Source organism: Vulpes lagopus, chromosome 24, assembly GCF_018345385.1.
Source record: "Vulpes lagopus strain Blue_001 chromosome 24, ASM1834538v1, whole genome shotgun sequence".
Lineage (NCBI taxonomy): Eukaryota > Metazoa > Chordata > Mammalia > Carnivora > Canidae > Vulpes > Vulpes lagopus.
In genome coordinates this window covers 35302470-35326354 of record NC_054847.1, presented here as the reverse complement: position 1 = coordinate 35326354, position 23885 = coordinate 35302470, and the positions used below count along the sequence as shown (strand labels likewise).

General features: G+C 42.4%; 1 non-coding gene across 1 annotated transcript; it reads right to left on the bottom strand.

Annotated features, from left to right (window-relative positions):
* Window positions 1–23478: 23478 nt before the first annotated feature.
* On the bottom strand, window positions 23479–23585 carry LOC121482195. Its single transcript, XR_005985551.1, has one exon. It is a non-coding gene; the product is annotated as a U6 spliceosomal RNA (small nuclear RNA).
* Window positions 23586–23885: the final 300 nt, after the last annotated feature.

Here is a 23885-nt window from a genome sequence, read left to right as displayed (position 1 = left end):
TGAAGGTAGCCGTTCCTTCCCTTGCTAGGCATAGACTCTGCAGTCATAACTGAGAAGAACGCTAAGCACTACAACTCCCAAACGAGGGGGATTCTAATCACATCAGTTCTTTCCTCTGATTTAAGGGAAATTTTAATCCAGATGTGAGAGCCCCCTGAAACAAGGTAAAAGATAGTGAACCAGGTTCCTAGGTCCCCCAGTCATATCATTAATGCCAGATATAGAGGGATCTACTAGGGTATGATTCTAAGATTAATTCCCAGCCATTATTGGGTCAGTAGACAATATAAAATTAAAGTAGCAATAAGAATTATACTTCACTCTGAATTTACATTGTTTTCAAGCACAGCTAAACTATATAGAGAGAGTTTATATATCGAAAGCACAACACTCCAAGCAGCTTCCAGAAAAATAATTTACCCCCCCCCCCTGCAAAAAAAGGAAAGGAACGAAAACCCTAAGCCCCTTTACACATAAACACCAGGACTTTTTCAGCCCCTTTGTTTCCAATCAAGAAGTAGTTTGGGACGTCAGCGGGTAAACACATTTAATGGTTCCACTCGCTGCAGCTAAGAAGGCCTTCCCTTCTTCTTGGAGGCCCTTGTAAAGGCATTGAAATGCCAAAGTTCAAAAAATGTTTTAAGATAACATGTATGTTCCAAAACACCCTGGAAAGCTTAGGGGTCATTATTAAAATGGAAATATAAGATAGGCTATGGTTTTCCCAGGGCAATCACTACGTTGTTTATTCCTTTTATTTCCTGGTCTCTTTTATCCTAATTGTTGTTCCTTGCCTTTGAGGAGATGGTGGTGCTTGGTAAAAAAAAACTCCAAAGGGCCCAGAAGTTCTTCCCTGCAGACTTTGCAAGTTTTAGCCACCGGTTTCTCAAATAATTGTATCTGTTGTAAAAGAAGACACAAACCATCTTAACTTTCTGGAGGTTGTCTAAAGCATTTCAGGCACAATTAATGAAAGAAAATTGCTCCGCAAGGAAGATGTATCTGCTGAAATGGAATATAGCAGACTCACCGGTTTATTCCTCTTGGAGCTCTGCCCCTCTTCATGTGCCTTTGGCCAAATGACAGCATCCTTGAGCTTCAATGTCTTTTTCCATAAAAATATTGTTGTTAGGATTAAATAATGATCTAAGTAAATTAATGATCTGTACCTGGCACATAATTAACCCTTGGTGAAGGTGTCTATAAGAGGATGAGGGACCTAAACTGGTCAAAGAGTAGGAAAAATTGTGAGGGTGAGAAAATGGATAAAAATTAGAGAAGTCAGAGGAAGCTGAAGAGAAAGAGAAGTAGTGGTGCAGGGGAGGAGGGGGGAGTGTCAAACAAGGCCACACGGCCTTAAAGTTTTTTGAAATCAACTGAATGCACATATATCTGTGGCCAGCTCCTCAAGAGAGCACTGGTATGGGGCACTTGGGGGGCATAGTTAAGTCTCCAACTCTTGGTTTCAGCTCAGGTCATGATTTTAGGGTCTGTGCTCTGCGAAGAGTCTGCTTAAGACTCTCCTTCTCCCTCTGCCTCTCCCCTGCCCTCATGCTTTCTTTGCTTGTCGCTCTCTATATATATCAAGTTTAAAAAAAAAATCTTTAAAAGAATAAAAGAAGGCACTGGTACTGGTAGCAGAACTTTATAAATCATCCTTTGCTTTTGTGTTTAATAAATTGAAAATGAGTGATTTAACCTTCATACTCCCCTGACCTTATATTCCTTCAAAGATATTGGAAAATGAAGAAAAAAAAAGATATTGGAGAATGATTATTTAATGGAGCAGTAGGGAAAAAAACAGCAAATATTAAATATATAGGGCTTCAAGTTTGAAAAAGTATTAAATGTCCATTTAATGAAATAACAAAATGCCAGTTGTTTATTTCATTTGCACAGATGTCCTACCAGTTGGACAGTGCTCCTTAAGGGAAAGTTATGTCTCTGTGTCCCCAGTACCTGATACCCATGAACTTTCAATGCAGATTTCTTGAAATGAATAAGCGTAACATTCCATGAGGCTCAGTACTGAAAAGTAAGAGGAGGTTAAAAATAGGTCTCCATCCTCTAGGAATCAGAGGAAGTTCTAGAATTTCCTCCAGAACTCCAGGAATTCCAGGGTTGGAAAGGGCAAGATTGATCCAGACTGGATCAGTCTGGAAAGACTTTGCAGATTGTTCTCAGCACAGATTATCTACAGAAGAATCTTTGTAGGGGTAGAGGACCCCTGACAGTTTTAGTGGAAAGTACAATTGCTTCTTAATACTGACTCTCAAGTGAGGCTCCGGAATAAAGCAAATGTTTAAGGGAGCTTGAAAATCACTGGTTTAAAAAGCCACAGGATGAGCCAAATAAACCACAAAGGCTTTCTTGTTAGACCAATTCATTTTTCAGAGAGGATCTTAAGATCTAGAACAATAAAATTATTTCCGAAGGTCACACAGCATATTTAGACCTTAGGAGCCCTCTGAGTTTTTGCAAATTCAAGTGTTCATGGTGACATTTTTGTCTGTCAAGAACACTCCAGTGATCAACTGGGTATCTACCACCCAGGCTCCTCTAGTCAATCAAGGTGCTACCACCAATGACTTGGTAACTCTACATCTGCTGCTATCTTTCCCAAATCCTTTCTCTCCCTTGGCATTGGGCTCAGCACTTTTGGTTCATCTACGGGAACAATGATAATTATGTTGCCACATTATTCATTTCAGCAGCAACAAATGAAACAGAGGAATGAGCATTACTTCTTTCTTTAAAAAAATAATCTTAATGTTTTGTTTTGTCATCCCTCCCATCTCCCAAATAACAGTGCCCTGACATCCCACTTCTGCCTGCTGGGCTTCCTATCTCTAAACTACTCATGCCCTCTTATCCATGGGTCTTTGTTCCAGCTCTTTCCTTCATCCACAGCACTCTTCCCTTGCTCCTACCCCATCCCTTCCTTCATCTAGTCAACTATCAAGGCCTCATTTAAAAGCTCGCTCTTAAGCTCTTCAGATTATTCAAAATCATAACAAATGGATCTTGTCTCTAAGGCCCCAGATAGGCAGCCTACCCCTATTTCAAGTCTCAATTTCTTGACTTTGATGTTGTTCCTACCACCTTCTAAATTGCAAACCTCCAGAAAGCAAGGATAAGATGCATTCTTTTTTTACTGTTTCGCTAAACATCACAGAGATGTTGAGTATATGTTTGTTAAATGAAGAGATGCACGAAACATCCTCTTTGGATATTTCTAAATATTTAGTACATCTGTGGAACTATGTAAATTATAATCCCTCAATAATTTCACTAACGAATGGTTTATAGGGTAACCACAGAATCCAACTCAAAAATAAGTTTAATATTACTCTAGGAAATAATACTGGTGAGCTTTCTTAAAAGTAGCAAAATAAATTTTCTGGAAAGGTTAACTAGGCCAACAGAGCAGTTGGATTCAAGGTTTTCAGACAAAATGTCCACGATACCATGTGGTGAAGAAGAAGGGTGCAGGAAGACGGTGTTATACAATTGTATAGCTATGGATCCATAGCAATAGGGAGAAAGAGAGGGAGGGAAATGACCATGGAAATCTTTGTTTCAGATTATATAGGTCAAGAGTTTGAGAATACTGTTATTCAATATTTTTTCCCCATTTATTTCCAAATAAAGCCTAAGGAAGCAGAAACCAACAACACAAGGAAGGTGTATGACAGAGCAATATTATTTTTTTAAAAGATTTTGTTTATTTATTTATTCATGAGAGACACACACAGAGAGAGAGGCAGAGACACAGGCAGAGGAAGAAGCAGGCTCCATGCAGGGAGCCCGACGTGGTATTCAATCCCAGACTCCAGGATTACGCCCTGGGCCAAAGGCAGGCGCTAAACCACTGAGCCACCCAAGGATCCTCAATATTACTTTTTTTCAAATTTGTGTCTTTATGTATGATTGACAAAGAAAAAATGCACAATGGGCACTTTCCATGGAAACAATTTTTGCAAAGACATGGGTATTAGAGGAAGAACAACAGCATCAAAAATAATCACAAACACCTACAATCCCTACAAATAATTATCAGCAGAAGTTAAAAAAATGTTCCATCAGAAGTGGAGGTCCCCAAAGTCTACACGGCTGATGAGCACCTAGAGATTTGAGGAGAAGCTAAAGACAAATGTCCTCTCTGAAAAGCCCAGAAGATTACATCATTCATTTGACAAATATTTTTTAAGCATTAAGTGAGTGTAAAGCACAACAAAGACGAATTACAAAAAGATGTTTCCTTAAAGAGCTTATAGCCTAGAAGGGAAAGACGGCCTTTTCACACATCCTGGATTACTACTCGGCAACAGTAGATGAAGCATATACTGCCTCAGAATTCCCCTTCACACTAAAGTCAGATACATACTAGATGACCGCTGGCCCCAAAGCACTTACAATCTAGGTAGGGAGACAAGGAATGTATATGAAACCCTTTGCAAACCATACAAAACATTTATAAGCGAGTATCTTATTCTGGTAGTACAAAAAAACAAATGCTCCTTGAATTTTAAGAATGAAGATTTACCTATAGCTTAAGATAATCAGGAGACACTTAGGGGAACAGAGGAAACCCAGAAACTGTGGTAAGTCTTGAAAGATGACTTAGACTCAAGACCCATGGGAAAATGAGGTGAGAGAGTTCCCAGGCAGACAATGCACAGAGAAGACAGCGTGAGGCTGACTGGAGGATAAGAAATCTGTTCATGATTAAGCAAAGAAGCTACATTTCAAGACAGGGTGAGGGGAGGGTGTTTTTTGTTTTGGTTTTTTTCTTTTCTTTTTTTTTTTAGTGTCTGGAATTCTGTTACTCAACTATATGTTTTCAGGAGGTGCTTGTCAAGCACCTATTGGCATCTGGCAGGATATCGACTCTGCACAAAAAAACCACTGATCCTTTTAACCCCTGAGGCTAGAATTTGCCACCTCAGAAAAACACCACCAACCCGGACACATGCTGAGCTTCTCTCCTCCCAGCCAGGGTTTCAAATCTTTTTAACTCCAGGAACCCAGGATTGCATGGACACAATCAAGACAGAGCAGAGGAAAATGTAAAGTGTAAACACTGGCAGAGTAGACACTGAAATTATGAGCAGTCACATCTCCAGCACGCTTAGAAGTGATTCAGTAAAGCATTTTCCCCTCAACATTTCTCAGTGATTCTATACAGCCTTGAAAATGAGGTCTTACTGCCTCATTTTTCATAATTTCACGATACAGAGAAAAGAAACATTTGACTCTTTTGCAAACTGGAAAAGGAATATGCTTACATTTCTTCGCATTCAACAATAACTTAGAGGTAGCTAATGAGATTTTCCTTCCTTCCCTGTGCTCCCAGAAGTCATCCATCCTCCAGCAGGCAGAGTCTAGCCATGAAAATTTCTACCCGATTTGTGGTTTCTCAGACAGTGAGGAGAGGGATGAAAATGGTTCAGTAATAGGAGTTGCCATAAAATTTGTAATTACAGAATTTGCTACAGTGAACACTATAATGGACTGTTTGTTTATATCAAATATCCATTGACTCTCTTTGAAGATAAATGATGTATTCTATACACTGTCTTCCCCGAATATACATGAAGGCATTTTTGCACAATGGTGGTTCTTCTGTTTTTCTACGGTCCACCAGCTGGGCTGGCTCCCCCAGGTCCCTCCACTTCACTCAGGAACCACAGGCTGAACATAGCCCAATAGCCTAGTGCTGGCCAGTGACACAGTCAATTCCTACCTTCTCATAAGACCTTCAAGATAAGCAGACACCTTATCTATCAGAGAAGCCGAGGGTGTGTCAATAAACAAACCAATCAGTTCTCTATCACCTTAAAATAATCTAACCTTTCTCTGCCTTAGTTTTTGCATTTATAAGGTCAAGGAGTTGAATCTCCAAGGCCTGAACCCCCTAACATTCTATGATTCTAAATCAGAAGGAAAATGAGGATTAAGATTAAGCCCTTGCTCAAGTCCTTAGACAAAGCTAGCTCCACAAAGTTTACACACTCAAGACCCTGCACTGAAACCTTTCATGGGGAATTTCATGAAGGTGGTAGAGGAATTTCCTCTCAAAGTCTCTCCCTTCTCCTCTGTCTCCCATAGTCTGTATTCTAGCTATTGGCAGGAAATGTGCTTTGAAGGCTGAAGACCTTTATGAAAAGAGTAAGAATCGCTTCCCTTCTCCTTCCTATTGTTGGCCAACTATTAATTGTCCCCACAGGACAAGAGGTGTTGAGAGGATTAATTAGTTAACCTTTGTGAAGTGCTTTGAAGAGCAGAAATGCTACCCATAGTATTCAGGAGCATTAATACTCAATCAACTTCACACCAAAGAATAAAAACCCCAGAATAAGAACACATTTCAAGACTGTGAATAACTGAGAGCAGTAGACAAAAGTGGTTGGGGATAGAGTGGGGTGATTCTATTTTGCTCAGTCCGGAAAGCAAGGAAGCTTTACCAAAAAAAGATAAGACATTAATCAAAAAGATTCACAACAAAGACCTTGAAAGTGCACATGCTCTGATAAAGGAAATGGGAAAGGTAAGGAGCCAGGTACCTGAAGCCTACAGATTAGAAACTCCATCCTATGAAGGAAAGATAGCTGGAAGGTCAGCTCTCTCGTGGGGGCAGTGTGGAAGAACGACTTTGTGTTCCATTCTCCAAAGCCTTCTGTAAATCCCGCCTTCAAAGAGCAGTCTGCTCCTGCAAACCAGCAATGCTGTAACCAGCAGCAAGAAAGGACGTTTCTACAATAGAGTCATTACTCAAGCCTTAGAAGGAATTCCACACCGCTGGAAAGATCCCAGCCCCATTAAAACCAAGAAACGCGGGCTGGTCCCTTCTGCTAGAAGAGGACATCTTTTCTTCTCAACTCAAAGCTAATGCTTGGGCAAAGTGAAGTAGAGAACTGAGGCATTTATCCTCCCAATGGAGAACAGGAGCAATAAAATACTGACCTTCTTCCTGGAGATTCAGGGGAAAGCCTGGGGCTAGCACTGTTCCTTGGCATGGGAGCTATAGCAACCCTTTTTGCACCCCGTGGATTGTCACACATACCTATTTCCTGAACTAAGGTGCTGGTCAATGCTGCCATTAAACCGGTAGTGGGCAAGGTGTCAGAATCAGCTTTCATGGCAGCCTCTGCTATTCTGGACCTTTGTTGTGCAAAACAGGTCGTAAATCTCTACTTCCTCAATGCATTTTGTCCTGTAGGTATAGATGGTCCACAAAGAGTTCCTAACTAATTAAACACTGTGTGAATGGGTAATATCTGTCAATCAACTAAAGTTCTTCCACAATGAGACAAAAGAGTCTTTATAGGCACCTAAGATGAGTTTCACAATTAAATGACTATCACCTTTATAAGACGTATATTGTAGGACTGTTGGTATTTGGAGTTGGAAGAAACAGAGCACAAACCCAAGTGCCCCCATCTTGACTTCTACCTTTAGAACCTTGGAGAAGTTATTTAACCATCCTAAAACAAATGGTTCTCATCTACCAAGTGGAAATTATAATAACATTTACCTCACAGAGTTGTGATTAAATGGAATTAGGCATGGAAAACGTTTAGGCCAGTATCTGCACTCAATAAATGTTCATTTTTGATAGTATTTGGATTTTTAAAACTAATTGTTAATTCTATTTGTACGAAGGAAAAAAATATTATGAAAATTTCGTTACAATCCCATCCCATGAACACAACTGTTTTTATGTTTCCATGTTCTCTTCCAGTTTTTATCCTTAAATATACATAGTTTACACATTCATAATTATTCTATGAATATAATTTTTATGTTTTAAATTATAAGTTAAATTATGCCATAAATACTTTCCATCACATTTCAGTCTCTGTAATTATAATATAAAGGGCTCCATGATGTGCATTAAATTGGCACACCATAGTTAACAAGTTCCTCCATCGGGAAATGGAGATTGTATGATAAAGAGAACTTGCCCGGAAGACAGATTTCCCATTTTCTCCCTTAAGGCACATTCAAATGCTTTGTTGTCTTTTTGACGAGTGTCCTATCTTCTTGGTTGAGTTTCCCTGCTTTCCAAACTAGGCAAAATTGTCCAAACTCTACCACTCGATCCAACTTCCAACCTTAAAGAAACCATATCACTTCTCTATGCCCGTTCCCTCATTTGTAAAATAAGGAGGAAAAACAAAACCACCTCCCCTAGAGCGTCACTCCGTACATGAAAGGAGATAATTTGTGTGAAAAGAATCTGTGAACTGTAAGTTAAAATATCCCGTATGTTTAAAAAAAAAAAATACGTCTATGTGTTTTATGACTTTCTCTTTATTTTTAAAGATTTACATGGTATCATTTCCCAAAGAGAAATTACTGTGTCCAAGAGTAGGTCCACGTTTGTGATTCATGAGACATATGGCTAAATTGCTTAAATTGAAAACAAATGGATAAAAGTGTGCTTAGTCCACTACTCCAGGACTCTCAGCAACCATATCCGAAATATGGAGATAAGTGTGTATACGCATAAAGTGTGTCTTCACATGTATGTGGATATACCCACATGCGTATGGATATACAAAATATATAAAGGTTTGTTTTGAGGCATTGCCAAGCCCAACACTAAAGCTGGAGATGAAAACAGGAATGCAAATAAAACCTTTCTGTTAAATCAATTCTTATTTTACCAGTACTATTAATATCCATTCGGAGTCATGGCATTGAGGAAAATATGGGAAAACCAGCATTTGCCAACTACAAAGCCTTTGAATGTGGAGGGAACACATATATACTTACCCTGGAACATGTTCCTCCGCCCCATCTGCAATAACTCTGCACTGGAGGGGAGAGGCACCCACAAGAAAGAAGGGAAAGGAGAAACTTCCAAGGACAGGCTGTGGCGTGGGATCCCTTAGGATGGAAATGAAGAAAAATGAGCTGTGCCACCCAAGCATATCTGTAGCCAATAGTCCTGCTAAATGCACCTCTTTCTATACCTTTTCATCTTTTTTAACTCCCCTGCCACACACACACACACACACACACACACACACACACACAGAGTAAAAGCTCTTTAGGAAATGTTCAGTGTCCTCTTGGGGGCCATGTCCTCCCTCCAGGAGGCCAGGTGGGTGGGGTCAGCACATCGCTAGTGCTCAGGTATGTAATGGTGGCTGAATGAGGGCACGCCTTCGTCCACCGAGACACCAGCCCAGGACCAGGTGCGTATACAAAAGGATAAACGTTTGAGGTGGAGTCCTCTTGGTGTTGAGGAGCAGAGCCAGACAGCACCCACATCCACATTAACACTGAGCTCACAGATCCTCGTTTAAACCACTGTATCACATACACACGCTAAATCACAAGGGCAGAACCAACACCGAACTCCATGACCTTGGGCCTACAAAACAACCTTTTCAATCTGGGCCTCACTTCTTTACCTACTTACACCTGATTTTACTCACTTTGTGGAGCTTAGTGGTAGCTTAGGGTGTCCTCCTAATGAAGAGGAAGGTCCATGGATCAGACAAGAAGCATTTTGAATCTCGGCTCTATTTGAGAAACTTCAGGCAACTTCTTTAACTCTCCTGACCCTTGATTTCCACATTTATAAAAATGGGCTAATTAAAACCTCCCTCCTCAGATGCTCAAAGTCCCCTTAAACAATCAGAGTTGTGTTACTAAACACATTTTCTAAAACCCACGCTTGGAACCCAAGAATGCTGTGCCTGTTTCATATTACCACTTAAAAGATCTGCATGCTCGTACATGAATTTGGGCTTTCATTGTTCTTCCCATAAAGTCCCTAATTCAATTTAGTAGCATTGCGGACACAAGGAGTCAAGCTCTGGTCTCAATTACAGAAATACAGCTCTCAAATGAAGAAGGGTGATCTCCTGAACCCTACTTGGGCTCCCAGATGCAACAGCCCAGAACATCATCCCACCATGTTTACAACTAAAAACAGAGAGTCTATGAAGAAATTTCTCTAAGTGGATATTTTGCCAGAGAAGAGCTGCAGGAAAATCTCAAGAAGAGCTTTTATGACCAACTTCATTCCATCCCCCACAGATGATTTCAGTTCAGTAGAGAGTTATCAAAATCCTTATTGCCCTACCTCCTTTCTCTTAATTCCAGACATAAGTGAGTACATAACAGAATTCTACAAATAAATATCAAGCTAAGCCTCTGAGATTAATAGTCCATCCTCACAGGTTAATGTCTTTAAACCATGTGCACATTACGGAAAACTCTCCGTCCCCCTCTCTTGGTTCCTCTCATGTTATTAAAGCTTGTACAAAAAAAAAAAAAAAAAAAAAAAAGCTTGTACAAATCTCTCTGTTGAATTGTGTGACTCAAAACTGTGGGGAGAAGGAAAAATTCTGGCCAGTAAGATATGAGAGAAGGCTTTGGGAAGACATTTGCATTTCCTGAAATGGTTGATGGCAACCCTTTCTGTTTCCTTTCCTCCTTTCTCTTTCTCTCTTCTTCCTCCCTTGAATATAGACATGTTGCCTGGAGCTGCAGCAGCCCTCTTGCAACCATGAGGAATAGTGAGGAAAACTGAAGAGACTCAGCCCTAACATGACAGAGCCACTGAACTAGACTGGGCAACCACTACCTTTCACCTTCTTGTCATGTAAAAAATAAATAAACCTCCATGTGCTTAAGTCCCTGTATTTGAGTATTCTATTATATTCAACTGGATGAAATCCAAACCAATACACCTGATACCTTTCCTCTCCTTCAAGATGCCTTCAGAGCAGATACTCTCCTTTACAGCTTCTGTCCTCTGAGTATGACAGCAGCCACCTCTCTCAGAAACTTCCAGGTTCCCTGGATCCTTGCCATCTACAAACATGTGACATACAGAACTGTAAACTCACCAGCCAGGAATCTAGGTCTGTTCAAGTTAGATTATGAAAAAAGGCAGTCAAAGCAGTATCAGGAGCCTATAAAATATGGCATTCTTTGGGTTAAAACATGTATCATCATGTTTTCTTTAAAAAGAAAAACAGAAAGGCAAAGGAGAGAGAATGACAAGTAGTTACAAAAAGACCCCTCGAAACTTCTCTTTATCTTCATAATTAACAGGTGCCATAGCTGAATAAAATCATTATTCTTTACAGAGTTGATGGGAAAGCATTTAAGATATATCTTCATAACTGCTTTTATTTATTTCTTTACCAATGTGTGCCACTAGGACACCAGAACTTCCTCTACCTCTTCTCGCTGCTTTTCCTCCCTCTCCTCTTCCTTCCTCAGTCTGGGATAGAAAGCAAAACCTACCCTCTCAAACAACCCCGGCTCCTTTAGGATATTCGTTGGTATTTATCCATCATCAATTCTTGTAACTTCCTCCAATCTCTCTTAACAGACACTGTCATGACATATAAGCCTACCTCTTTTGTTGCATGACAGGTCTTCATAGAACATTTTTTAAAATTGTATTTATTTATTAATGAGAAGCACAGAGTGGGAGAGAAAGGCAGAGACACAGGCAGAGGGAGAAGCAGGCTCCACGCAGGGAGCCTGATGTGGGACTCGATCCCGGGGCTCCAGGATCATGCCCGGGGCTGAAGGCAGGCGCTAAACTGCTGAGCCACCCGGGCTCCCCTTCATAGAACCTTTTTTATTTTTTTTTTTCATAGAACCTTTTTTAAATGTTGCTAAAAGTCCCATTTCTCTTTAATTCTATTGTTTTTCAATATACAGCTTCATTATGGCCCTGGGAATGCAAATATAGCACAATCATGTAACCACGGGAGTATTTATGCAAGTTCACCTCCAGGTATACTTCTATCCAGGGTATCTCACTTACATAAAATTCCAAGGTTGATTTATCTGAAATAAAGGAACAATTTTTTTCTACATATAAGTCCATTCTTACTTTATTTATCAATTAAAAACTGTTAAGAATGCACAAGTCTGAGGGCACCTGGGTGACTCAGTGGGTTAAGTGTCTGCCTTCAGCTCAGGTCAAGATCCTGAGGTCCTAGGATCCAGCCCCAAGTCCGGGCTCCCTGCCCAACAGGGAGTCTGCTTCACCTCTCCCTCTGCCCCTTCACCCAGTCGTGCTCTCTCTATTGCTCTCTCGCTCTCTATCTCTCTCTCAAATAAATAAATAAAATCTTTAAAAATACATATATGAGTCGGTAGTTGTGATAAAATTCCATGGAGCTACACACACACATGCAGAGTGAGTGTAAAAACTAGTAAAAAAAAATAATAAGGTTATAGAGTGTACAAATGTCAATTTTCTGGTTTTAATAGTGTTACTATAATTATGTAGAATGTTACCATTGGGAAAATCTAGATGAAAATCTACATAGAACCTCTCTGTACTCTTCTTAGAGTTTCTGTAAGCCTAGATTTCAAAATTAAGGAGTTTATTTGTTTAAATTGTTACATAGTCCAGAGAGCACCTAAGACCACACTAGCTTTCTTGGAATTCCTAGCACATCATTAATTCACACTGAGCTCTATCTTTGTTGTGATGATGTGACTTCCATGAATATCTGTATCTCAGGCCTTCCCATTTGTCCTTACATACTTGGACTTTCAGAAAAATATGAGTTGTTGATTTATCTCTTTTAAATGGTCTCATTGGTTTTAAATTCATTGTTCCGGCCCGTCAAGATCTTCTTGAATCTTGGTTCTGTTATCCAGGAAACTATCTTGACTTCTGTCTGAAAATATGATAATTATGTCTTCTATTTTCATCAAGGCCAAAGGAATCCAGGTTGATATGAACTCATTAATCAGCATTCTTCATGTACATTCACTGAGTCAACTGTAAAGCCACTTTCATATACATCATTCAACATTTATTTCTTCATTTTGTCTACAAAGATACGGGAAACTTTATAAAACATGTGGATGAAATTCTTAAGAGAGTTTTGTGGAATTTCCCAAATCAAGCAATCTAGAAACTCCATTTAGATTTTAAAAACCATGAGCTCAGAAGCCATAAAAGAAAAGAACAATAAATTTAACTACAATTAAAAAAAAAATCAATGTGACAAAACAAAAAGCCATAAGCAAAGTCAGAGGAATAATCACAAACTAGAAAAACATTTGCAACACATGATGCACAAAGGACAATTTAGTTTCTAAGTATCATTCAAATCAATAATAAAAAGTTAAGCAACATATTACAAATGGACAAAGGATTTAAGGGGGGGTTCATTAAAAATATGAATGGCAAATAAACTTTTGAAATAATGCTTAAGCTTTTTAATGAACAAATGCAAATCAAAACACAAGAATATGATGGATTTTTCCCCCACTAGATTGGCAATTTTTTTTTAAATGCTAAAACCTAGTAGTGTCAATGATGTGGAAAAACAAGCATTCTCGTGTTCTGCTCATGTGAGTACAGAACAACAGAACCATACTGGAGAGTACTTTGCAATTCTAAAATGCATGTACATTTTTACTGAGAACTATGCCTAAAGGAATTTATCTCATGGATACACTTGGAAATTGATACCAAATATGTGTACAGCATTGTTTACTGCACCACTCCTTGCAATAGCAAAACAAATATAAATAATAGCAATGCTCTAAAATACCGATAGAACAGTAGAGGATATGGGGTGCCTGGGTGGCTCTGTCAAGAGCGTCTGATTCTTGATTTCAGCTCAGGTCATGATCTCATTATGTGGGCATCCTGGGATGGAGCCCCTGAGTCGGGCTCTGTGCTCAGTGGGGGTCTGCTCATTCTCTCTCTCTCTCTCTCTCTCTCTCTCTCTTTCTCTCCACCTTTTCCTCTGCCCCTCCCCTCACTCACACATACTTTCTCTCTTTCTCTCTAATAAATAAATAAATCTTAAAAAAAAAGAAAAAAGAACGGTAAAAGATATGAAGGAAAGGTATTCAATCATTAAAGACAATGGAGTAACTTTATGGATGTGAACATGGAAAGGTCTCTAAAATATACAATTAATTTATTTGTAAAGGCAAAGTGCAGAATGTGTACTTGAAGAGAGAGAAAACAATCCTTTTATCTGTAAATTTTCTTTTCCAGAAGAATGCAGGGAACTCTAAGAAAGCTCTGATGGATAAGAGATGGAAGCTTAGTTATCTTGCAGTGGGAATATGACCCATCTTTGCTTTCTTCTTTGTATTTTTCTGTATTTAAACATAAGGAATGTTCTTTAATGGCAGAAATAAAACTTCCTAAAGTCTATTTGGCATATTTGGATGTTAGTGTATCTCTTTTGGATCTTGATACTCAAATGTTTTCTTTTTTTAGTGTTCATAACCCAACCACCTAATGAAGCATTCTAGATTTTTGTCAGAGATCAAGGTCAAGTTAACCAAACTATAGTTTTCAGGGTCCATCTAATTCTAGCTTTAAAAAACCAGGAAGACTTGAGAGCCTGGGTGGCTCAGCAGTTGAGCACCTGCCTTTGGCCCAGGGTGTGACCCCAGAGTCCTAGGATCAAGTCCCACATCGGGCCTCCCTGCATGTAGCCTGCTTCTCCCTCTCTCTGTGTCTCTCATGAATAAATAAAAAAAATCTTTAAAAAAAAACAGGAAAATTTTATTTGCCAAACTATGGGTCTCTATGATTCATTGGAGTACCATCAGCAGTTTTATAAAGTCAGGAATAAGTTTCAATTTCAATATGTTGGAAGAATAATTCTTTTTTTTTCTTTATTAAAAGATTTTATTTATTTATTCATGAGAGACACAGGGAGCGAGAGAGGCAGAGACACAGGCAGAGGGAGAAGCAGGCTCCATGCAGAGAGCCCGACGTGGGACTTGATCCCGGATCTCCAGGATCACACCCTGGGCTGAAGGCTGCACCAAACCGCTGAGCCACCCGGGCTGCCCTGGAAGAATAATTCTAAAACTTTTGGGGTCTCAAATCTTTTTCAGAATCTAATAAAAGCCATGGATTATATTTTTCCCTTCAAAACATGTGCATTGACAAAAATGTTTGTGTCTTATTCCAGAGAGGTCACTGACCCACTGAAGTCCATCCATGGAATCCAGATTATGAATTCCCACACATTAGAATCATTTGGAAGACTTGTTACATCATCTGGGCCCTCGGCTCAGCATGCCAGATTCAGTAGGTCTAGAGTGGATCCCAAAATTTGCAGGTCTAAGACATTTCCAGGCAATTCTGACACTGTTTGTCTGGGAACCAGACTTTGGAACCACTACTTGAGGATATAATCCATCTGGCCCTGGAGATTTGAGTATATTTGAAAAGCATGAGGTATCTTCTTACTACTTTCTCCCTTGGCTTTCACTTCTCTTTAATCATATTTGTCCCTCCCTTTACAATGTGACCACTATTTGCCATGATAGGGCCACACTGGATATTAATTATTATGTTACCTGGTCCAACACCAGGCCATCACCTTCAATTCTTCTTCAGGCTTTACAAAATATCTCATAAACTGTTCTTATTCTCAGCATTTTTCAGATGCTCCAGTTTATTTTCCTCATCACCATTCCTGACACTTAACTCACACACATTCTTTTGTACTTATCTTTGGTATGTATTTACCTCCATATTGTATATGTATGGGGGATGTATTTCCATCAGAACTCACCAGAGAACTCCCCACACAGCTTATGTTTATCCTTACTGAGATAGCTTTTTAACTGGAACTGCTGCCCTTTTAGGGTCTCAAAGCCTTGGGCTATTTCCACCTTTCCTCTTAGACCCTCCTTTTCAAAAACCTAGAGTATGTGCGCAGCTTGAGAGTTGCAGGCTTCACAATGATGCTTCTTCCCCTCTCTCTCACTAATGAACCTCCTTCTCTTTGGTGAAAACTGCAGCCAGTCCAGCATTTCCTTCACTGCCTTCTTTCTCTTCTCAGAGATGACACTGTCCTTAATGAGGACCAGCCAAAAACTGGTTGTGGAAAATTTGGGGAAAACGTCTGACGAACATGAATTCCTCATCATGCCTCTGTGGCCCTGGATGGTTTTATGACCTGCTTTAGGAAAACACCCCCATATCCTCTGCTGCCCATTTATGTGGGCCCTGTAGAAAACGCTCCAAAGAATGCCTCAGAGTGAGGCCAGGCTTTCCTAGATTTAAGAAGAGAGGAAGCTGGAAGGAAAAGTGTAACTCAGCTGGAAACTATGTGGATCCAGGACCTAAAACATCCCACAGAATCCTCCTGAGCCTGTGAGGACAGTCAGTCTACAGACAGAACCACAGGCTTTTTGTTCATCCAAGTGTGCATAGTGTCCAACTGCTACAGTAACAAGTGACCACAAACAGGGGCTTCCAACAACACAAATTAATTATCTTATAATCCTAGAAGTCAGACGTTTAAATCAAAGCATCAGCAGGGCTGCATTCCTTCTGGAGGCTTCAGGGGGAATCCATTTCCTTATTTTTTTCTAGTTTCTAGAGGCCTCCCACATTTGCAGGCTCATGGCCCCCTCCCGTGATGGCTCTGCCCCTGCTTCCACCATCATATGCCCCCCTCTGCCTCTGAGCCCCTCTTCCCTCTTCTAAGACGAGATGGGGCACATTCAGGATGGTGTGGCTATAGGCCTCTTATAAGGACCTTTAAGACTATACTAGGCCTACATGGAAAAACCCAAGCTATCAGTGAGGGTGACAAACCATGAGAGACACCTAACTCTGGGAAACGAACAAGGGGTAGTAGAAGGGGAGGTGGGCGGGGAGTTGGGGTGACGGGCACTGAGAGGGGCACTTGGCAGGGTGAGCACTGGGTAATATGCTGTATGTTGGCAAATCGAACTCCAATTAAAAAAAAATTAAAAAAAAAAAAAAAAGAAAAACCCAAGCTACTCTTCCTAAAGATCCTTAATTACATCTGCAAAGTCTCTTTTGTCATCTAAATTAACACATTCACAGGGCCGGGGATTAGGACATGGACCCCTTTGAAGGACCATTATTCAGCCTACCACAAGGCCCCAAAGTGAAATGCAGACGTGAATTCAAATATAAAGAATTTTGGTTTCCCCAGAGTCTTTAAGTCATTGCAAAAATGTTGCCTGAGCAGTCTGAATTCTGCATACTATCATTATTGTTGGTGTTTTTTACTAAACGAGAAAAATCATCCATATCAGAGAGAAGAAATACAAGAGCTAACATCTGCTCCCACCACAAAAAAAGAAAAAATGAACTAAATTTACTGTACCAAACAGCCCCCCACCACCACAGCCCTGACCTCCTGTTGATGCGCAATCTCTGCTTAAATTGAGAACGAACTGGGGAAACAGAAGTGGTGAGGGGAGAGAATTCTCTTCTCTGACAACACCCACTGCTCTCAATGGTGCACAATTGACCTGAGAAATAATAATGATAATAGTAATTAGTATCATCCATAGTAATTATTATCATGTGTCCCGCACACCATGTTCAGTACGGGACACGCCATCATCCAGAATGGAATAATAAGCAGACACGCAACCCCACACCAGAATAAGCAGTCCTTAGAAAAGCTGCTTGGAGCCAGAAGAAGAGACTAGAAGGTGAGCTCCTAGTGGGTTTTTCAAGCCTGTGGAGCCCTACCAGCCCTGCCAAGAATTGCTGCTGTCGGCTGCGGCTGGGAAGGGGGTGAAGAGGGGCAGCTCTCTGGCCCCCACCCCGTGCCCTACGCAGGTGTTATGGGGACCCGCCACAGGAGCACCTGGGAACCCCCGGTGGCCCAAGCCATCTGGGCAAGGCTGCCAACCGGCCGTGAGGACCCCTGCCCGCCACCCCCCCCCCCCACCCAGGACAACCACTAGCTCCAGGCTGTGGGGTTTAACTCAGCAGCTCCCAGGACGGCTCAGGAAGGGGATTCCGCCCAGAATGGGCCCCTGTGGGTGGCCTGGACTTGTGGGGCGGCTCCCACGAGGATGTGAAGGGAAAGCACAGAGGCAGGCACGTGAAACCCAACGGCCTATGCCGATAGTGAGGTCAGGGGAGCTTCTGGAAAGATCTCCTGAGCACAGGTCAGAGGCAGGAGGCTTGCTGGGGAGACGTCTCTCCTCCTCCCTTGGTGTCCCCACAGCAGAGAGGGCCCCGCAGACGTGCCCTGCAGCCAGGCGGCCGGGGCCCACAACCCTGCCCTCGGTGCCTAAGCCCGAGGGGGAGGCCTGACGCCCACCTCGGTGGAATTGCGAGTCCTCCCTTCAGCGTAAGGTCAGCGGGCACCTTAAAGGCCTTGTGAAGACGGCCAGAACCTTGGCAGGTGCGTGCAGGGGATCGTGTGCACAGCACTCTCAGTGACAGAAGGTGATAAGAGAGACCTTATCCATGGGCAAGAGAGACCTTCTGTCTCTACTATGGTTCTTATCCCCCCATCTTCAAATTTTCTGGCAGGTTTCTACTCGGCCCACTCGTGTTCTTTTAAATAAAATGTGAGTTCCCCAGCCCCCAGAGCTTCATTTCACTAAGGGATACGTCCCCCGGTGCCTAGCACAGTAGAAGGCCTTCAACTGGCAAGAAGCAGATATTTGGTGAATTAATGAGTGATCAAAATAAGTGGGAATGATTAGCCTGAAAAAGAGAAAATAGATTGGAAATAATGATCTATTTCACAAATCATAAAAGGAAGGGCTCTTATTTGAAGGGGGAGGGCCAGCTAATTCTGGGATGTACAGAGAGGAAAACCAAGATGGGAGATGGCGAGTTACAAGGAAGTTAGCCTGGGATCTACAGAAGGAAGAATTTTCTTTGAATTGGGCAGGTGGAGAGCAGGAGGGGCAGCGGCCCTAGGAGGAGGGACGGGGTTCCGCTGGGAGTCCTGCTCATCAGGGCTGGGGGTCCTGCTTCTGGAGGCTAGCTGGGCCAAACAGGTGCCATCCAAGCTGAGACCTAAGGAGTCTGTAACAGAGGAGTAGCAGCAAGGGGACACTTGTGTCCACTGTCGAGGGGTGTAAAGGAAAAGATCAAGCACTCTACCTTTTCCCTCCTAAATTCCAAACTAACAGAGAGAGAGAGAGAGAGAGAAAGAGAGAGAGAGAGGGAAGGGGAGGGGAGGGGAGGGGAGGGGAGGAGAGGAGAGGAGAGGAGAAATGAAGCTCTTCTAGGTTTCCTCTCTACTTCACTGCAAAGATCAAAAAAAGAAAAAAGAAAAAAAAGAAAAAGAAAAAAAAAGGATGTTCCCATGTGGGCAATGAGCAATAAAGCCAGAGATGGGCCGCATTGGGGGGAATAGCACGGATGTTAGAAAGAAATACTTAGAAAGAAATACTCTCCAGGGAGAGAGGCCGGGCAGCAGAGGCCCTGCAGCGGCCCAGCCAGGCCCCCATGCCAGCACCCTCTCTGGCTGGGGCGCCCCAGGAGCCAGGGCAAGCCAGCCCCAGGGCCTGGCCAGCTGCAGGGCCGCCCCCCGCCCCAGTCGGGCTGGCAGGGAGCTCGGGGGCCAGAGGCCAGCCTCCAGAGGGGGTTTCCACGGCCGTTTGCACGCCCCGGTTTTCACACCCTGGCTCTAAACTCGGCGACCTCAGAGCAGGCGGCTTTCCGGGCTGCCCAGGGCGCTAATTATAGCCAGGCCCCGTCACTGCATTTCCTTTCTCACGGCCAGAGCAGAGCCAGCCGTGTTGTCACACCTGCGCTGGCTGCAGTGGCTTCCTAGGACTCTGGGGCCCTTGGTGGCAGTTAGGGGCAGAGCCGCGTGTGTGCTGGGCGGCCTCCGACACGAGTTCGCCCTCTTCCTCCGTGACTCCTCTTTCTTCCTCTCTGCTCTCGCTCCTTCCCCTCTACTCTCCGACCTCCTCCTCCTTTGCACTCCACCCTTCTCTAGAAGTTTTTACCTCCCTTCCTCTTGCCTCAGGCCTGGAGGCATCAGAACTCCCGTGACATTTTGACGTGTTAGCCTCTACTTACAGGATCACATCTGTGTTGCAAGAAAATGCTTAGGCACTGGGCTTATGCATCTCCCTGCCATGTGTGTGGTCTTCCCAAAAGCCTCAGGCCCATAGATTTCACTTTCCTCGGTCATTTTTACTCTCTTATCCAGAATCTCTCAAAATAGATGCCACTCGTGTTCTCCATCCTTCCAGAAGAGCCTCTCAAAGTACGACAGGACATCTGCGGGCTAGAGCCCTCACTCTCACCTTCTCGGATGCTTTGCCCAGCAGTCTCCTCCTCCCCGTCATGGGTTACCAACATTTCCCTCTTCTTGATTCTTCCAACCCACCTACCAACATGCTCTAGGGCTTCCCTCTTGAAAGAGGCAGAGCAGCTTCCATAGCCCGCATCCACCTCCACCTACCAGCCCATGCTGCTGCCACACTTCACAGAAAATATCTTGAGAGAGCAGTCTACAGGGTCTGCGTTCCCTCATCTGCCCTTAGCCCATCCACCTATTACCTTGGTATCTTCACCCCTCCCGTCTCCCCTTGGTTGCACCTGCCTTTGCCAAATCACAGATGACCTCCAAGATGCCAGCTTCAGTCCCCCTCCGCTGTCCTCACCTTGCTCAGTCTTCTCAACAGCTGTTGATATGGATGGACATTCTTCCTCCTAGAAAATCTTTTGTGCCTTAAATTCTGCGAGCCCACATGCTGGGCCACGTCTCCACCCAAGCTCTAAACAGAGGATGCTCTCATAGCTCATTCCCAGGGCTTCTGCTCTTCTCTCCTTTTAAAAGGATTGCGTCTATTATCATGGCTTTAAGTACCCCCTAGGCCACTTTTTCAATAGATAGATACAGCTCCAATCTCTGTACGGAGCCCCGCATCCACATCCAACAGGCGTCTCAAAAGTATCCTGGCGAATTCGTGATTGTCAAAATTCCTTTCCAGATCTCTTCAGAAGTGTCCACTGTCTTAGCAAATGGCAGCTCCACTCAGCCAGTTCCTCGAAGCACAAAGCTAACCCCCCTTTTCTTCACTCCTCACCCCAGGATCTAACCCATGATCAACTCCTTTCTGCTCAGCCTCTAAAATACAGTCCAGATCTCCTCATGAGCCCCACATCATCCCAAGACAAGGGCAATATATGTTCTCTGTTCTTCCTTATTCCATCTTGCCAGCTTTCTTCATACACAGAAAGGAGGAATCCTTGTAACACATTTGTCTAAGCATGCTACTCCTGTCTATAGCCCTCCGGTGGCTTCCCATTGTTCCTAGAACAGCACCCGGCACATAGTAAGAGCTCAGTAAATAGCTGCTGAATGAAATAATAAATGAGTACTCAGCCAGGCTCACGTGACTAAAGCACAAGAATGGATGATTTTAAGTTGCCAAAGAGAGCTGTTTTTGTTGCCCTTTGCACATTGTCCAGGTTTAATAATTATTTGATGGATAAATAACACCTGCCATTTATCAAACGTATCCAGCACTAAACTGTGCAACTGGGCTTGTTCTTCTTCCTTACTTAGAGGACAACACAGCTAGTAAGTACCAAAGGTGGGATTTAAGCACAGGATTGCCAGGTTCCAAGTCTCATGCTCTCCACTCAATTCAGTCATGCATTCAACAAATGTTTATGGAGAGCCAGTTATACCAGACACTCTGCAAGCCGCTGGGGAGTGATAGACATGGGGTTCTTATCTGCAGGCAGTTTATATTCTGAGGCCCATCTTCTCCCCAAAAAGAAATGGATATGTGAATGAACACAAGAAGTGAATCAACATCTTTAAATGGCTTACTGTATGTCAAGTGCCATGGAAGGCATCGGATACAGGCACACCAGGGAGTCCCTGGCCCGAGAGGCTCTACTAACCAGCCATGTAACAAGCTCCCCTTGACCTACCCATTTCTGACCAATCATATGATATCCTCTGTCACTTCATCCACCATGCCTTCATATTATACATCACGCCAGCATTGTTCAATCATTATGGTGTCCACATAAAGTGTCTAGACATCAGATCTTACTGAGAATATGTGTCATCTCTGCCCAAGTTGGCATTAGTTACATTGGCTCATAATTAGAGCTTGTCTGAAACCCTAAAATGGTCTGGAGCAACCAGAAGGTGGTTATATTTCCAGATGAGGCCCCCAGGAATGGCATTTGATCTGGTCTTTAATGAATTGATCCTATTCAGACACAGGGGTGCAGTAACATTATTCCAGGTGACAGGAAAAGTGTGAACCATGATCTTTCCTGACCTATAAGACGAGGAAGAACAATGTCATGAGGGGAAAAGTTATAAGGAACATATAAGATGTTGGACCCGAGGCACTTCCTAAACTTTAAAGCTCTGTATCAATCTGATGGATTACTGTCTTTGCCCAAACTACGCCCTGAAACGCACCCTTCTTTCTTCAATGACCCACATCCCCTGACCCCCAAATCAGTCATATCAGGAGGAAGAGCATGTAAACTATTGGCTCCCAAATGCGTGTTTCCTGAAGGAGTTATCTGTTTTGTTTTGTTTTAATTAAGAAAAATTCACATAAAATTGACTGTTCAGAAGTGGACAATTCAGTAATATGTAGTACATTCACAGTGTTCTGCAACGACCATCTTTATCTAGTTCCAAAATATTTGTATCACTTCAAAATAAAACAATAAATAAATAAACAATAAATAAATAAATAATAAATAAAATAAAAATAAAAATAAATAATAAATAAAACTCCATGCACATGAAGCAGCTACTTTCCATTTACCACTCCTCCGACCATTGGTATCCACCAATCTTCCTTGCTATCTCCACAAATTTACCTATTCTGGACATTTCATATAAATGGAATCATGCAGTATGAGACCTTCTGGTCTGGCTTCTTTTATTTAGCATACTGTTTTCAAGGTTCATCCATGCTGTAGCATTTATTAGTACTTCACCCCTTCTTATGGCTGAACACTGTTCCATTGCATGGCTCTACCATAATTCGTTTAACCATCGACAGACATTTGGGTTGTTTTACCTTTTAACCACTGTTAATGGGGCAGCTATGATCATTTATGTGCATGTATCTGTTTGAATCCCTGTTTTCAGGTCTTGGTCTCCTAAGAGTGGGATTGCTGAGCCCCATACATTAACTCTATGTTTAACTTTTTGAGGACCTGAAGGCATTTACTTATCCTCTAGTGGGGGACTATGGGGTACGGGATCAGGTTGCTGTGATGAGTGAGGGGAAGCTGTAAACCACAGAACCTAGGAAGAATGGAAGGTGGTGCTGTCCTGAATGGATTCCCAAGGATTGGAGAAAGGGAGGGAAGTATCCTGGCAGCCTAAGGAGAGAGAACCAAAGCAAAGCGTGCATGAAAGCGTACAAGAGAGATTCAACAAGAACACAGATGAAGGGAAGCCTGGTGGGGGAGGGGGGGCGGGGGGCTAGGAAACAGGGAGTAAGATACACCCTAGATTTCCAACAAACTTTCCTAGAGCAACGGTGAGCTTTCGAGTTGGGGACTCTAATCCCCTCAGCTCAGAGCTGTTTAAGTTGCTCAGACCCAGTGCTTGGCACTAAATGGTTTCATGTATTTGCAACATCATATTTTTAACCCTCATGTAGCCATTAAATTAGTCATGTATGTTTGTTTTCCCAACTCCTTCCTGATTTCCTAAAGAGCTGGGCCCCTGACTACTTGTTTGTTTGTTTTTAAATATGGAATGCTTCACAAATTTGCATGCCACCCTTGTGCAGGGGCTTTGCCAATCTTCTCTATATAGTTCCAATTTTAATGTATGTGCTGCCAAAACAAGCAATATTTATTTATTTTATTTATTTACTTATTCATTATCTTCCATACCATCTAATACAGTGACTCAGAAAATGGGTCCTTAATAAATACAGGTTTCTTGCTCACCTGACTTTTAAAATCCTATAAATAATGAGTATCTGTTTAATACGGCTACACAACTGCGACAAAGTTCAGTTTTCTGCCTCCTACCTGTGCAACTTGCTCTCGATATTTCTGCAAAAGGCTGCAAGATTGTTCCTTGCAAGCCATTGTCAAGCACCTTCATCCTTAATGTGGGCATCCTGTTGTCACTGTTTATCCCCAT